General features: G+C 37.2%; 1 non-coding gene and 1 pseudogene across 1 annotated transcript; both read right to left on the bottom strand.

The window, feature by feature from the left end:
- Nucleotides 1-2,304: 2,304 nt before the first annotated feature.
- LOC126795677 (cytosolic Fe-S cluster assembly factor NBP35-like) overlaps nt 2,305-16,616 on the bottom strand; it is a 36,525-nt pseudogene continuing 22,213 nt past the window's right edge.
- On the bottom strand, nt 9,364-9,470 carry LOC126796559 (small nucleolar RNA R71). Its single transcript, XR_007672400.1, has one exon. It is a non-coding gene; the product is annotated as a small nucleolar RNA R71 (small nucleolar RNA).

Here is a 16,616-nt window from a genome sequence, read left to right as displayed (position 1 = left end):
ATTTTGTCCGAGACGAAGAAAGGGAAGGTGGTGGAGATGAGGAAGATGATGATGATGATGAACAAAATCATCATGGCGCACAAGAAATTGATATATTAAGAGACAAGATTGCTCAAAGTTTGATGAATGCACGTGATTGAGTATTTATGTATTGACATGATCCTAATCAAAACCAAATTATTAATATCAGAGTATATTGGTTTAAGATAATTTTAAAATTATCCAATATTAATATGCCATATATTTTTAGGCATTGTTTTAAACTAAAATTAACTAAAAATTATCTTACATGTCTAAATTGGTCATTTGATAAATTAAAAGCATAAGCTAGTTTGAGTTTACCAAACGCTTTGCCATTACTTCAGTCACTAATAGCTACTTATATAAGCCAATTTACCAAACAGTCTGCAACTTTATTTATCAGCCACTTATTTTCAGAAATCAGCATAAGCCAACTTTTTTTATAAGCCCAACTGTACCAAACACACCCTAATTTTAATGATGCCCTCCTCAAGTTGCCATGCGCCCAGGCTGTGTACATGTAAATCTGTCCTTATAGGAAGACAAATATGTCGCCTAACTAGGTCCTAAAATTTGAACAAAACTAATGGGGCATTAGTTTAGTTTTCCCTAAAATATGCCGTTTTCACAAAAGAATTTCGCAAAAACAAAACAACTCTCTCTCTCTCTCTCTCTCTCTCTCTCTCTCTCTCTCTCTTCTCTCAGCTCTCAATCTCTCACTTCTATCGAATCTGGGTAAGCAATTTCGACTTGAAATTTGGGGATTTTGAGATTTCAATGGATTTTGCGGTTTCATTGCTTATAATGAATTTGGGAAGAATTTGCTGGAAGGGAAGAACTTGCCAAGAGAGCTAAAAACCCTAGAATTGCCCTTTTCTCCCTTCTTACACACCCTCAGCCGCAAAACGCCCTTAATCTCTCCTTCCTTGATTTCTCTTTCTCTCACTGTCACCTCTACCCTCCCCAGAACGGCCATTTCCGGTGGCAACAAGCTTACACAGACATCATCATTCAATTTTCTTCACAAAAACGACCAAGACCAAAGTGAAATTGGCGACATTCATCAAAATTAGCTATTTCATGAAGCCTCCACAGTTCCTCCATCTTACTCAGTCCCAATCTCAGGTCTCACCATTAAGATCTTTGACTTAGAATGAGCCGATTGAGGGGCTCTAGAGTTCCTCCATCGACCCAAAGTCCTCCACTTTAGTCGGTAATCGCGGAACCCTTGTCTTATTCTGCTTTGATTTCTTCTTTTCGGTAATTTATGCTCTCTTATTAATTTCAGTTCGCTATGGCAACCTAAAGACTGCTTCCACCGATCAAAACCTCAACGAGATTCTTCTTCAAATTAAGTCCTCCAAAGCCCATGTAAGAACCAAACTCCCACCTCATATATATTTTCTCAGCCATCCCCTTAATTGCTTACTGGGTCTTCTTATTTTGCATCTAATCGTTTTGGGTTTTTTTGGTTTTATTAAATTCTTCGCAAGTTTTATCAACTATGGCGCAACCTAGTAAGTACACAGCTTGATTGTTTTGAATTATATCATTATATGTATATATGAACTGTGCACCCCACGTGTTTGATGTATTGTCTCAATGAAATTGTGGCTTAATTTTCTATGTTTGTGATGAAGTTTGGTTTGTGCTCTTGTTTCAGGTGTCGAGTGTGTAGCCAGATTCTTCTTGCATTCGGCAAGCTGAGTGATAGCTTCCCAAAGCTTTTGTGTGTCTATGCACATATAGATGAGTGCCTTGAAACAACTCAACACATTCGGTATACGCCGATATTTCAATTCTATAGAGATGGTAAGAAGGTGGATGAGATATTTGGTGCCAGCGAAGAGCCATTTCATGATCGCTTGTGATTGCACTCTTGAAGATGATGATGATGCTAGGAATGACAACCATTTTTTATGTCTAGGTATTGTCCTATGTATTCAATTTGGCAATTTGCAAACAGAATTATTATTGAAGTTATAAATTCTATTTCTACTATCTTGAGGTTCAGGGCCAGTCTGGAGGAGGGCAGGTTGTGCACCCGCACTGGGCCTAGGGCCCAAAGTACTATTTAGGTGAAGCGGTCTCTTGGTCATACTTCTTTGTATTAGGCTTATATATGGAACTATTGTTGAAGTATTTGTTGTATAGAATAACTAATTAGGGATGCCGGTTTTACTATTTTATGAATGGGCAATATTCTATTTGGATTTCCAGAATATTTTCATGGTTTTAGAATGTGTTATCTTAAAGAGGCAGGGACAACATATATGTGTAATTTCAGCTGCATAGATGCAATACAAACCTTTTGATATCCATTGGCTTTTTGATACTAAGATAACACAAATGTGTGCTCTAATTGCTAAAACAAAAACAAAAGATAAAAACATATGACGTCTCAAGAGTGCAACAACAACACATATAAAAACAAATAAGATGTTTAAATGATGCTATATTAACACTTGGACAAAATATATATATGAGAAAACAAGTGTTACATGGGAGCTTATATGTCGCCTTATACCAAATATCGCGACTAATATATGTTCTTTCAGAAGAATTACAACAATAGACAGGAGCCTAAAAGAGGGTTTCAAATATGTCGCCTAGTAGCCTATCAGCGTTATAGCTATTAGGCGACATAATATGTCCATGGAAAGAATATCACGTGACATAAGACTTTTTTCTCATATGTCGCCTGATACACTTTCCAGCGACATATATATGTCGCCTGATAGCTATAACGGCGACATGCTACTAGACGACATATTTGAATTTTCTCCAGTGACACAACACATATGTCGCCTGAAGGCATAATTGGCCTAGTGCATGAAAGGTATTTTTTGGTACCTACAAATTTTTGTTACCTAAAATGCATGGTACCTGAACTATTGCACAGTTACCAAATATGGTACTCCCGTTAACTTTTTCGTTCAATCAATCACATGGCATATATATTGGTTTTTTTTAATGAGTAAATGGCAAAACAATAATTTTGAATCAATTTTGTTATTAGGGTTATTGCTAACAAATATATATACTAAAATTTTGTGTAATGTTTTGTTACAAGAGTTGATTTTCATCTTAAATTTGCAAATTTGATAAAAAAAATTCAAATATACATATCATATATGTACCATTTATCAAGTCCACCAAATTTGCAATCAATTTGGTAAAAATGTGAAAAATTAGGAGGAACAATTTTTATAAAAAAAAATAGTAAGAGAGGAAATAAAAAAATTTGCGGGGTACAAATCATTTGGCATTTCTAAATACATGACATGTTTTTTCATAGATTTAACGGAAAGGTTTACAAATATACCATATTTGGTAACCGTACAATAGTTATAGTGCCATTTCGGGTGATAAAAATTCTTAAGTACCAAAAAGTACCTTTCACAATAGTTCATGTACCATTTTAGTTTTTTATCTATCGACCCAAACCGAGACAAAGCCTCGATCCTAGATCTCTCTCCGCTCATCATATTCTCTAAAAAAACAATCTTGTTGTGGAGTGGTGACAATGATTGCACCTTCTCCCTTACTTCTTTCTTGACATAAATTAGGGAAACTTGTTGTGGAGTGGTGACAATGATTGCACCATCTATGGAAGCAACACCCAGATCTTGAACAATCGAAATGTGCTCGTCTGAGGTCCCAAGAGGAGCATCAACTATTAGAAAATCAAGCTCGCCCCAATCAACATCCTTAAGGAATTGCTTAATGAGCGCATTCTTGCGTGGCCCACTCCATGTAACTACATCATCAGGGTCTGGAATCATAAACCCAAGGAACATAACTCCAAGGTTGACTCAGCATAGACAGGAGACCAACCAAGGTTGCTCTGGTGGATTTTTTGCCCTTTTAGGCCAAGCGTCTTCGGGATGCCAAGACCACAAAAATCAATGTCCAGAAGACCCACTTGTAAGTCCATAGCTGCTGTTCAAATGAAATATGTGTTGAGAATGTGGTCTTACCGACTCCACCTTTTCCGGATAAAACCAGTATCTTATGCTTGACAGTGGCCATCCTTTCTGTAATTGCAACCAAATATGCAGAATCGTAGGAAAATTGTGAGAAGCATGAGCATATAGACAAATCCTGAAGAGTAATGCACATTATTTGTGTGATTATTTGTCTAAATCGGACCACAACTTGCACAGTTGCATATTGGATGAAAATACTACATGGTTTCTAATGTCCTAATGCACTTTCATAAGTAGACACATGCTAATGATCTCACAATCAAGCTCAGATTAATCAGAATTCATACTTTGGTCAAACAATAAGTATACTTCAATTAACAGTTGCTCACCGCTCCACTTAACACACGTCTATCATCAACAAACTCACCCTCACTAATTCAGCTCAAAACAACAAAGAGTGCAACAAATGGTATGTAGAAGCTTGCAATGCAATAACCTTGGCTTTTGCTCAGTTTAGCACCAACAACAATATGTAGCTCCAGAAAGCCACATACACACATGATTAAGTTAAGAGGCAGTAACCTAAATATGATAAAAGGCTAGAATTTGAGATGTTTCAATAGTCAAAACATCCCGGACATTTCCAAAAACAACACAATAAAAAATCCAAAAGGAGTAAAATTAGGGATCAAGAAATACATATTGTTGTTGTTGTTGTTATTATTATTATTATTATTATTATTATTATTATTATTATTATTATTATTATTATTCAATCAAACAATGACGGTAAACTATGACACATTATTATAACCGCAACACATAGCTTATCATATGGATCGACTTGTAATACAAACCATATACCCAATGGTGTGAAAAAGTTCTCAATGTTGTTGATATAAAATATTATCTACAGTTATATTTGATGTAATCTATCTTCCTTGCACATGTTTTAGCTTGTGGTGACTATTATATAGGGATAAAACATACAATTCTACATAAGAACTAGCTTGCCATATGTAGCGACCCTAAATTCTGAACAGTAAAATTTCAAAATTTAGAATGCTAACACTCTATAATAATCTCAATGTAATTGATATTACAATATAGCTGTTGAATATCAATCCTGAGTTTAAATAACAAACTCAGTTACAACTTGAATCCAAACACACTGTTTAAAATTAAGTATAAATTACAATTGTAAGATTTACTCGAGACTCACCAAAACTAAAAAATTGAATCAAACAGCTCGCTGCTGATAGCTGCTCGACTTACCAACTGCAACTACGTACAACCTGCGGTACTACCCCCTGCACCATTGATTGGTACACTGGGATTGCAAATACAAACCCGATCAGCTTCACAGTTGGTATGAGTAAACTGAATATAACTACTTAACAGATAAACAACAATAATAACATGCAACAACGATAATAGATAATGCACAACATCTCAATCAAAGTTAAGTTCTCGACTTAACATTATCATCTCAACAACAATAACACCACGCCCAACACACATTCTAGAACACTCTCTCCACCTCTTACTCAATGTCCAACACACACCACTAAACAAGAAAACAATTAGTGAATCATACAGGAAAGCATAGTTTAGGAATTCACGTATAACAAGAAGAATAATACAAAAGAAGATAAGTGATCCCTGCATAATAGCATAGTTCATAAATCACTTAAACATACAATAAAATACAATAGATAATTAAACAAATAACAATCACCACATGAACATACAAACACCACTAGCATCATTCTAGATGATACTCAACAGTCACTGAGTCATTCATGAGTTGTTCAGCTCAAGCCCCCATGAATGATACTCCTCACCCCTAACTATTCGTGAGTTGTTCAGCTCAGCCCCCACGAACAGTAAACACATACACTAGAAAACTAATCATAAGTTATTCAGCTCAGGCCCCTATGAAAAGTAGACACTGCGTATCACCACAAGGCCTCCTCTTTGGCACAACAACAAACTACACAACATTACACAACACAACATTACACAACACAACACGCAAAACATAAGTCAAGTAAAAGGTAACCTATTACCTCACTCCCTAATCACAGAAATAGGCATAATGCACAACGTCATTACCCTCAACACACTTAGGTCTAATGATCCCCTTCGCCACAAATGAGGGATTAAGTGCCTAATGACCCCCTTCGCCACTTAGGAGGGATTAAAAATCTCATAACCCACACATGAGAGACCAAAACTATCATACAACACAGGTCTCCTTCGCCATGCAGGATAGACCTTAACCTATAACAATATTGGTTGCTGATAGGAGCACAAAGTGTGACGTTCTTAATGTGATTATACCATATTCTTAATCTTTGTTACTTCTTATTTAGTATGTTTTAGAGTCGTTTTGTTAGAATAAGTGTCTAGGTAGAGCTTATATCGATTATGAGTGAATTGATGATGAAATCGTGCTAAGTGTTAAGAATCTTTGTTGAGATATGATTCCTTGTTCGAGTAGAATTCATCCTTTCCTATTTCTTTGTTTCTAACGTACTTATTCTTATTAGGAAATACAAATCCATGTTAGAGAAGGAAAGTAATCATAGTTGCGCAAAGAATAAGGAAAGGGCGTGCGGTGTTGATGGTTTCCTATTGGGAGTTGGATTCTAAAACCAAGTTAGAGATGGATTTCGAAGATGTATATGAAGATATTTTCATGCATATAAATCAGAATTATTAAAGAGAAGAAGATATGCACTTAAAATCTCAATCCATGAAAGAATCAGAAAGCTGTCAAGATTCGTAGTCCAACTTTGACGAGGCTCCCCTGGACAGCTCACGATGATTCAGACAATTCATGATATATGGATGGAAAGCTACGGAAGTCTATTTTCAAATGGTTGGAATCACCTCAATATCTATTTTATAGAAAAAGTTATGATGACAACAAGGCACAAAGGTCAGCTCTGCCGAATTGAGAAAATCTAGGAAACCTAAACCAATTTGGTTTCAACTTTGTGGACTTTGTGACCAGTCTCCTTTGGGTTTTTTCCTCTATATATAGCACCTCATTTACACAAGAAAAATATCATCAACCTTACTCACAAGACTTGCCAAAGCTCTGCCTTAAACACTTCTCATCATCCTCAAAGCCATTCAAGCCAAAAACACCATCTTCCTTTCATTCCATTCGATCCAAAGCGCTACGCCTAGGATTGCCATTCAAGTTGAAGCTGTGCTGCCTTATTTTGATACCGCTAAGGAGATTTACAAAGTGTAACTCGTTACTTCTTCACTTATGTTTTCGGTTTGGATTCTTTGGGTGATGTTGTGTTTCTGTTTTTGACTAGTTCCGAATTTGTGGAATACTCATATGTAGTTTACGATTTTACAAGATGTTATAAAGTAGTTCTAATTTTGTTTTCTATGATTTTTATGTAGATGCCGTGAGTTTATAATTCAATGATTTAATGATTCTCTTTCTTTTGCGTTAACTATATGTGATTCAAGGCACTAAGTTAGTTTTGCATATAGGATTCTTAAGTGTTCTTGTTAACTTGTTAAAGTAAGTGACATGCTTGACTTGTTAATAATCACTAAGAATTAACCATGATCCGTTTGTTATCTAAGATGCGCTAAGTAATTAGATAAGAGATGAATGAATCAAGTGGTAAGATTGAGAATGACATCTTACCTTGTAATTTCTCAGCGCTAAGATAGGGGTACCAGACCATGTTTCGAGTTAGGGATGCGCTAAGTAACCTAGTTCGGCATTAGGTTGTTATTTGTTCACTCAATACTTATCCACTAAGGCTCGATGTTTGCATATGATGATATTATGATTTTGAAGCTACTTGTGACGTTTTTTTGGTGATGTTTATGTGTTGGTTGGTTGATCACATGTATATATTAGTTTAGGTTTATTTTCTATTTGATCCGAAATATATCTCAAATCTTTTAAACTCTTATGAATTCGTTGTTAAATATTTATGATTCCTTGCCTTGGATGGATCCCCGGTTTGTGAACAATACGCTCTTGCTTTATACTACTAACAATGCTTACAGAGTTAATATTGATATCGAGTAATCGAACCGATCAAATGGCGCCGTTGTCGGGGATCCACCTTTATAGATCTCTAATATTTTAATTTCAAATTCACTGTTCATATTGTAAATTTGTATATGCTTATCTTATTTTGTTGTAACATATAGTAAATATTTCTTTGGATGTTGTTTTGATGGTTGAATGAATGATTGTTGTAGGTTGTAAATCGAACGGAATAGGTAAAGTCCCTTTTGTCAATATTAGCCTCAACCCCTCATGTTTTCTTCCAAAGTTTTTGCATGAGGTTGAGGGCGGCTTTTATTAACACTTGGAGATTTGTCTAACACCCAAGTTTGAGTCCAGCTGAGTAGGGGGAACGCTATTTTATTACCCTAGTGCATGGGACTAAAATTGGATCTCAGAAAACTATTGACTGACATACATCTCGGTGATGGAGTCGATAGGGAGTTCACTCTCCGTAGTTCATAAATGAGTCCTAACATGTTCACTATCTCTAATTGAACTCTACGGCCTTCTGAAACAAAGACTTGATCTTGTGTCAAGACATCCATACTTAGGCCGCACGTCCACCTCGGTTTACAACTTAGAATTAATCAATCGTTCAATCATTGAAACGGCAAAAAGAACTTGTTAATTGTATGAACTTTGTAAACGTAAAGAACTAACTTTGTAACATGACAACATAGTTGCCGTGACTCTTCCATAAGTGTGCCGTGTAATGACCAAGAAAGGGCACGATTCATGGTTTCATTTTGTATTCTTCAATGCTAACCGTTTAGCTCGTATTACAGGAATTATGCATGTCCGCAATATCTAAGAAAACACAAGAGCTCAATGATCGAATTCAAGCACTTAGAGACTTACAAAAATCTTTCTCGAGTGGACCCCTATATTTCGAATCATCTCCAAGCAATTCAATCTTAAACTCTTCACCAAGATCAGAAGAAGAGGAGAATCATTTCTTCCCCTTCATCTTCAATTCAGAGACAGACACAATTGCGGACCGTGACCTAGTTCTTGCTGGTGCTCTAATGGCACTCAAGAATGCTTTCATCCCCACCACCCCTGAATCACCTTGATGCCAACTTCTCCATTCTGGTTCAATTGTTTGGGCAGCTGCGTAAGTACTCTAGTTCCTTAATGGAAGACCCTAATGTTCACCTTAGGGAGTTCTTAGACATTTGCAAACTCCAATCAAGTCATCATCTGTTTTAAGAAGGCTTGAGGTTGCTCTTGTTTCCATTTACTCTTAAGGAAGATGCTAAGCGTTGGTTGTACTCTCTGCCTGCAGGGATCATCACCACATGGGACGAAATGAATAGGAAGTTCTTGAAACAATTCTTCCCTGCTCAACTCACGAAAAGACTAAGGAGGAAGATTCAAAACTTCACTCAAAAAGATGGTGATTCACTCTACGAGGCATGGGAGGAATTTCATGAACTACAAAGGAAGTGCGCTCACCATGGTATTTTGTTGAATGACTTGATTGATGACTTGGCCGACAACAATCACCAATTTAGTTCTAAGGAGAAGAGAGGAAGCAAGAGCCGTGGGGTGTATGACGTTGATACAAGGAATCAAATGGCTACTTTAAAAAGAAAGCTTGACGTTCTTGTCAAGGCATTCAATGGTTCGAGTATCAACATTCAAGCGTGTAGCATTTATTCCTTCAAGGACCACACCACCGAGAATTGTCCAAATGGTGTAATGACTGAAGAGGAGTTGAACTTCATGGGGCAAACAAAGGCCTAGGTATGATCCTTATTCGAACACATACAATCCTCGACTTAGAGACCATCCCAACTTTCGTTGGAACAACAATGCTCAACCATCCAAATGCTCAAGGTCAAGGACCTCGTCCTTCAGGTTTGTTTGTGAGGCCTCATGTACTTCAAGGTTTCGTTCCCTTTAACTCCAATGTCCATGGTTCAAATAATGCATCTGCACCCAACTATGATGAACTTTTGAAGTCCCTTGCTCAAAGGCAACACAATTTAAACTCTGGTACTCAAGCTTTAGTTACAGGTCAACAAGCTTATTCTAAAGACATAACCGAGCTTAAGAAGCAAATGGGACAAGTGATAGACTTCATGGGCAAGATCCATGAAGGAGGTAAGTTGCCGAGCTAAACTGAGCTAAATCCTAACGTGAAGGCCATAATGACAAGAAGTGGGAGGATCTTGGATGCTCCATTGCAGCAAAACAAGAAGGCCGTGCCTTCCAAAGGAAAAGAGGCCGAGAGTTTCAATGCCAAAGACTTAGAGAAGGACCCTGCCTCCCCTAAGGCTAATGATGTCGTGCCTCTACCCCAAGGAGATCATGTCGTGCATGACAAAGGTAAGGATCCTAACTCTAGTGGTTTGGTTTCAACTAATGCTCTTCCTCGTGCTCCCTTCTCCAATAGATTTTCAAAGCAAAAGAAGGATGACTCTTATCAAGCCATGCTCGACATCTTCAAGAAGGTGGAAGTGAACATGCCTCTTTTTGAATGCATACAACATAATCCTAGGTAGGCTAAGTTGTTGAAAGAATTGTGCACCAATAAGAGGATGACTCGAGAGAAAGAGGTTGTCACAATGAGTGAGACGGTTTATGTAGTGCTCCAATGGAAGCTATCACCAAAGCTTAAGGATCCAGGGAGTATTTATATCCCTTGTACAATCGGAAACAAGACATTTGAAAAGATAATGCTAGACTTAGGTGCATCGATCAATGTAATGCCTTACTATATTTATGAGGATCTAGGTCTAGGTGATTTGAAACGAGATAATGTTGTGATTCGATTGACAGATTGTTTCAACAAAGTCCATTTGGGCTATGTTGAAGATGTTCTTGTGCAAGTTTCGAGCTTAATTTTTCCTGCAGACTTCTATGTCATTGACATGGAGCCAACTGAGGTAGATGACAAGGAGGTCTCTATCTTCTTGGGCCGTCCCTTCATGAGGACTGCACGAACGAAAATTGATGTGTTTAATGGATCACTCACATTTGAGTTCGATGGTGAAGTGATTAGCTTCAACATCTTTGAAGCCATGAGGTATCCCTTTCTGGAATTAAGTGATTGTTGTTCAGTTGACATTCTTGATTCTCTTGCAGATAACTATCTAGATAGCTTGGCACATGACGAGTTGGCACTCACCATTGCCCACGGGGCCGGATTTTCAAGTGATGGCTCCAACGTTTCTGAGTTGGAAGCCAATGATGCCGTGCCATCTTTTGTACTAGAGAACGTGGCCTCTCCTGAGGTTTTGCCACGTGAGGTAAGTTATGTCTCTCATAGTCCAATTCTCTTAACCACTAACAAGAATCTTCCTTCTATGGTGAATGCCCCAAAGCTTGATCTTAAGTTTCTTCCGGACCACTTGAAGTATGCATTTTTGAGAGATGAGGATACATTGCATGTGATCATTTCATCCGCCCTCAACAAGGAACAAGAGGATAAATTGATTGAGATTTTGAAAAGGCACAAGACGGCCATAAGATGGACCCTAGCCAACATCAAGGGAATCAGCCCTACAATGTGTGTGCATCGAGTTTTGCTTGGAGATGGTGCCAAACCGAATAAGGAGGGTCAGAGACGTTGTAATAACCCGAATTTCGTTATTCATTTCTTGTAATTTCATGGAGATTAATGAAATGATATTTTGGGTTATATCCATATTCAACGTCTTTTAAATAGTCTTCACTCGAAGTAGAAATCGGTTCAAAAACCATTAAGTCGTTTTTTTTCGATTTAATTCGATTGACTCAAGAGTTGACTTTTGATCCGTCATTCGTTTCTGAAAACTTCCTTCACAAAAGTCGTATAGCTCGTCAAAACGAGTTCATAGACATTCAGCACGTAAATTTTGGAAGTCGGAGGAGTGAGATTCTAATAACGGAATTTGTTGTTGAAAAGGGTAAAATGGACAGAGGAGAAATTGGAAAAAAATAAATCTCCATCTTTCCCCTTATCTCCTTCTTCCACCGACCCTATCTCTTCTTCTCCATTTCTTCTTCTTTCCTCTTCATTTCTCTTCTTCATCCACCGACTCCATTTCTTCCTTGTTTCTGAAAAATCTTCCCTCACTCCAATCTCTCCATTTCCGCCACCAATCTATCATCACCAGTCATCCTTGAGCCGCACTGACTCTACCTAGCACCCAACTGAACATTCACACCCCTCCATGCATGTCCAAGGAGCTCCGGCAGTAACAGACTTGCAGCTAGGGACTTTGCCATTGCAAGTTGCGGCATCACTGTCGGCATAGGGACTTGGGTCACTTCAGGGGGTTAACTTCACAGCTGCATAAGCTTTGGAGTGCTATTAGACAGCAACTCAGTTCCACAGCAGCAGTTTGGAAAGGAGGAGAATTGCCCCTGCCCTCTGGCAGTCCCTCAACCTTGCTGTCAGTATTTTTGTGGTAAGGAGTTTCTTACCTTGACTTATTTTGCTGTGAGGTTGTGTTTGAGGCAGTGAGGTTGAGTTAGGTTGAGTTGAGGGAAGTTAAGAGTGTGTGGACCGTGGATTTGTTGCTGGTTTGGCTAGTTAGTTGTGTCTGTGTTTTGGGTGAAGTTTTGGTTAAGTGGTTAGTTGTGAAGTAGTTTAATTGGTTATGATTTTGTTGCTGTTTTGGGATAGTTGAGAAGAAGAGAGAGAGAGAGACCGAGAGTTACATAAGGAATAAGGTGTGGAGTTTCCTTATGTTAAAAGAGGGTTTGTTGTGTTGAGTGGTTTTAGTTTTTTTTTACTAACTGATGTTTTGTCACTTAGGTAATTGAAGGAGCAAGCGAGTGATCTCACTTGAGGATTACAAGTTGATTGCGGGAGCGAAAAGGTGAGTAAACCTCATGTTTGGTCTAGTTACCTTGGCAGTAACTAGACGTGTGAACTTGCATTTTATATATTTTTACTTGTTGTGTGATTGAATATAAATGTGTATATATTTGGTGATTGATATACGTATATCTAAATGGTAATATGATATGCATATATTTATCAATAAGTATATAAAACTACTATATTTGTGAAATATATTGTGTATTTTTAGTTGGTTTTCATTGAACTGTGGAGGATGGGACCGAGGGGCAATAAAATGTACCTCTCAGTAAATTGGAGGTTTTTGGATGGAATATTTGTATAGTCGAAGTGCTTATATGTTGTGTGACCGGAAGGGAAGAAAATGTACCTTCCGGCATTATTGTGTTGTTACCAGAAGGGAAGAAAATGTACCTTCCGGTATGATTATTGCGTGTGTAGCTTTCTGGGTTGTGATGTTGTCTTTGTGGCGGCCTTTTTAGGCAAAAGACTTGTGTGAGTTGTTCTGCCTTAGTGGCGGCCAGTTTGGCGAAAGAAAATGAATACATATGATTTAGCCTTAGCGGCGGCCCAAGTGGCAAAATGTATTTCAATGTTATGCCTGTGTGGCGGTCTTAGTGGCGTAGGCATATGTCAGAACCACTCCTTAGCCGGTTGTGGGGATGATCATCTAGAGCTCTAGTATTACTGCCAATCTTCTGGGTGCGACTTGAGGTTCGCATTAACCCAGAATGTTCTGCATATGTTGCGATAGATTGTGAGTTGTGATTATGCTTGTGTGGCAATATATGGTGTTTGTTGTGGCATTAGTTGCGAGTTGACGTTGTTAGTGTTGTGATGATAATGTTTTTTTTATATATATTTCTGAGTTTAGAAATATGTTACATTATCCTTGAGTATTTCTTTTAGTTTACTCATACCAGCTTTGTAGCTGACCAGGTTGTGTTTACAATCCTGGTGTACCATTATTGGTGCAGGGGGTAGAACTGCAGGTACTTCACAATAGTAAAGGCAAAAAGAGTGAGCAGGGTAACAACAAGGGGCTGTTTTTGCTTCTATTCATTTTCCTATTTTGGTGAGGACTTGTGAGAGTTGACTACTGTACAACTTACACGTGTATTTACTTTTTGTTACAGTTTGAAATCTAAGTGTTTTGTTAAACTTGGATAAGATATTCAGCTGCTGTAACGCAATTTCATTTATTGAAGTTATATCAGAATGCTAGCATTCACAAATTCGAAATTTTACTGTTCTGAATTTAGGTTTGTTACATACGTCTTCACCCACCAATGATGCAACTCGTCAAAGATGAGATCACTAAGTTACATGATTGTGGCGTCATCTATCCTGATTCGGACAGTAGGTGGCACTACTACATAAAATCGTTCCATGACGTTTGAAAAACGTCATGAAAAGGCTTTAATGACGTTTTCCAAACGTCATCCCAAACGACATCTATACAGGTGCCATCGTAGGGGTATCCTTTGATGACTATAGAAAAACGTCATAAAACCCTTTTAATGACAGTTATAAATCGCCATGAAATGTGTTTTTCATGACGTTTTTCCAATATCATAAACAACATTTCCATGACGTTTTCAGAATGCCATAGAAATCCTTTTTATGACGTTTCACGAAAGTCATATAATGTTTTTGATGATACTTATTAGCAGTCATAGATTATTTTATGACATTCACAAATCGGCGTAAGGATGATTTCCATGACATTTAAGCAACGTCATGTTATGCTTTCATGATGTTTTTAAATTGTCATTCTCTCACATTCAATGACAAAGAGAAAATGTCATAAAATGAATTAAATTTTGTAAAAAAAAATATAATAAATAATAATTGGAAACTAATATTGATTTCATTATCAGATACAATTATATAATTCAAAATAAGTAGGCACTAACATTGTGCTAGCTACCAATGTAATAGTTGCAAATACAATGGCTAGCTTATGCCTTACTCGCCAATCAACAACAAAATAGTTCAAAGTTAGCATGCATTATGCTAGCATAACCAAAAGCAAATTCTCCTACAAGTACACCAATAGTAGTACAAAGTTTATCATTTGGTGTAAGGGATAATATATTTGATTGGCCAAGCAATGGTACTTCCTAATGCATCTTCCATGGCAGAGAATTCTGGAGTAAATCGGTAGAATTCTGCATTGGCAATGATAACTTCATCTATGGCAATTCTATAGCAATCAGGTCCAAGCTTATAACCATGTACCTTTGTTGCCGGGTCTGTTGCAGATATGTGTCCTTTGGCAACAATTTCACCAGTGCCCTCCCAAGTGAGCAAATCACATTTATCATCAACACTGAAGGTGCTTCCTTGTACTGACTACACAAGAAAATCAAAAAAATCACTCATACCAAAGCCTACACAACATGATCAAACCTTCATACATTCAGTCATTTAGTGACAATATCAATTGGAGGAAACTGGTTAATCTGTATAATACATTAGCATATGCTCTATTGTCAGTTTTTTAACCTGAATTAGAAAAACATTGAAGGCATGCTCCATAAAGAGAAATATCAACATTTTACTTCCACATTTTCAGTAACAAAGATCTACAAGTAACTAAACTACAACAATAACATAAGAATATACACAAATGACCTAACTATTGATAGAAGAAATTGCTGCTGAAATCACTAAACAATGTCCTAACTGGCTATGCACATGTTTCTCAAATTAGGATACAACATCAATATATTGAACTTAAGTTAGTTTGTGCTAATGCATAATCTATATTAAGATTACCTTAGAACCAGCAGTGTCAGGGCTAGGATTCATATTTCCTTCACCATTCACATGTCCATCCTAGATGGTTAATGTTTAGCTAAGTTAGTACTTAATCATAAACTCATTTAAAAACAAGTTACAAAATCCACAAATAACTTACTAGTTGACCATGAAGAGAAGTACTTGGCCGCATGAAACTTTCACCATCACAACCACCACTATGCACATTACCATCACCAGTAGAAGGTTGCTTCTTTAAAAAACAATCTCCAATTATTTCAGAATGCATATACATGCATTATTTGATCTGAAAACAATGTGAGAGGAAAAAACTAACCAGACTGAGAATGAAATCCTGAAGTATCTTGAAACGCTAGTTATTCTCCTCTAGTTTAGCTTCTACTGCTTCTTTCCAGGACATGTTTTGTAGTTGAGCATCAACCTTTGAAGGTGTAACACCTGCTCCCAATCCTCTAACACGACCAGGTCTGTCTTTGCCAAGAACCTGACTCAATACATCATGCTTCACAAGAATAATCTCTTCAGTAGGCAGTTGTTCCTTAAGTTTCGCTTGTATCTCAGCCTACATAATGAATATAGAGAAATTTGTAAAATAATAAAGTCAATCATAATAATATGAAACTTAATCTGGTCATATATTTGGTGCTTACAATTTTTTGCATCACAATAGGATTTTTGGCCTTCTTTGGCTGGTGGCCTAAACAATATATTTCTGTCCGGTTCAACTTCTTTCCTGGATTTTTCTTATTCTTTGATGAGAACAAAGTGATATGTTAGTTTATACTTTACTACTTCACAAATCAGTCCAAACAGTCGAAAATAAAATACAAGTGAGCTTTACTTATTGTGTTATTACTTACATGTTCATGTACCATTCTTGCATAACCTTGTCGACTTATTGTGTGATGCATTGTCTGCTTAGCCCTAATCTTCTTCATTTTCTCACTCTTTTCCTGCATATAACAACACCATCATTATTCTTTTATTTTATTGCTTACAAAATATCACAAATACTTGATCATATTGAGTTACC

This window comes from Argentina anserina, chromosome 5 (genome assembly GCF_933775445.1).
Source record: "Argentina anserina chromosome 5, drPotAnse1.1, whole genome shotgun sequence".
NCBI classification, from domain to species: Eukaryota; Viridiplantae; Streptophyta; class Magnoliopsida; order Rosales; family Rosaceae; genus Argentina; species Argentina anserina.
The sequence above is the reverse complement of the archived record's forward strand: the minus strand, read 5'-3'. Positions and strand labels throughout refer to the sequence as shown.